This window comes from Wallemia mellicola (genome assembly GCF_000263375.1).
Source record: "Wallemia mellicola CBS 633.66 unplaced genomic scaffold WALSEscaffold_5, whole genome shotgun sequence".
Classification (NCBI taxonomy): Eukaryota; Fungi; Basidiomycota; class Wallemiomycetes; order Wallemiales; family Wallemiaceae; genus Wallemia; species Wallemia mellicola.
In genome coordinates this window covers 87,328-88,786 of record NW_006531962.1, presented here as the reverse complement: position 1 = coordinate 88,786, position 1,459 = coordinate 87,328, and the positions used below count along the sequence as shown (strand labels likewise).

Below are 1,459 nucleotides of genomic sequence, written 5' to 3'. Positions count from 1 at the left end.
TTACAAAGACATCATTTTGAGAATGAAAAGCAGCATTTGACAAATTGCAAAAATTATATTCACTTATGAGAAGACAAGCTCAGGAAAATAAAGCACCACTAGCACTATATGAAGCACAGAAGACAGTACATATTCTTCAACACAGGATGAGGAATACGGGCAAAAATTCTGCAAATAAAAAACAACCCCTTCACCGTAGTCGAATACTCTACCATTGAGCCAGCCGGCCTTGACCGACGCAGGGCTCGAACCTGCAACCTTTCGATAGCGAGTGAACTCTTTGAGTTATCGGGATTGTGTCAAAATTCCTCTTCAAGCTTGTCTAAACCCATTGCACAAAATAAAAAATCTCAAACTCCACATCGTGGATTTTGGCATCATTTGGTCAAGTCTCATGATCCGAGTGCGTCTTTCAAGTATGGGCTTTTTTATTGTTCCATCTCGTTGCGTTCTGCCTCCTACGAGTCATATCTGCAAAAATTTAAGAATACAATCTGATTTAAACAAGCTTATACATATCTCAGGTCAATAAATCCACCCTGGAGCTACCATGTGATGCAAATATCTTTGTTGCATGCTTCAGGCAAGCTCTCATGCTAATCAACAGTGTTTGGAACTACACTTTCGCTCAACAATGGACTTCGTTTAGGACATTTCCATCACAGTTTCACGTAAAACTACAATCATATAAATATACATATAATTAGATTTTCCTTCTTCTGCCATTGTTAGGTGATGCTTATCAGTTGGAATACACCCTAGCAATGTAAGGTGAATGCAGGATTATGACTAATTCTATGTATGATTGCGAACAAGATGTAATATAGCTTGTTGTTTGACTGACAAATTTATTCAACATCACAAACTGCAAAAATTACAACCTGAGGAATCACGTCAAAGGAGAATGCGATGAAGATACAAAGATGTGGCAAAAATAACCTCGAAAGGTGAGGAAACAAAAGTTATTGGACATACCCGGAATTGAACCGGGGACCTCATCCAGATTGACAAATTCCTTGGAAAATGCTAAGAATGCGTGATAACCCCTACACCATATGCCCGATAATTCGGATTACTTTTTCACTGATGTGTACGCATTTATTGCTTTAAAGTGTATTTTTCACCCAGAGGTGGCCGATTTGGTACACTAGCTTTGGCCGCGTTGACATCACTCAACTGGACCTTTAGCGTAGCGAACTGCTGTTTTTTGGCTGATCGCTTTGCCCACTTCGCATATACTACTTTGTTCTTCCACATTAAGTTCTCTGCTTCAAGTTGTTTTGCAATATCTGAAGGGTCGCTGCTGGTTGGAACTCGCAAAACGGCTACTTCATGGGTGTCCACATGGTGGCGTAGTCCTTGTGGGACCCACTCAGCGCAATTTCTAAGCTCCATAGCTACCTTAGAGTCTTGCGCTTGTAGTTTGAACGAGTTTGTAGGAAGTCTTTTTGCTGCACTA

At 40.4% G+C, this 1,459-nt stretch overlaps 1 non-coding gene across 1 annotated transcript; it reads right to left on the bottom strand.

Moving 5' to 3' along the window:
- Positions 1–966: 966 nt before the first annotated feature.
- Positions 967–1,061, bottom strand: WALSEDRAFT_t26. Its single transcript has one exon. It is a non-coding gene; the product is annotated as a tRNA-Ala (tRNA).
- Between the last annotated feature and the right edge of the window lie 398 nt (positions 1,062–1,459).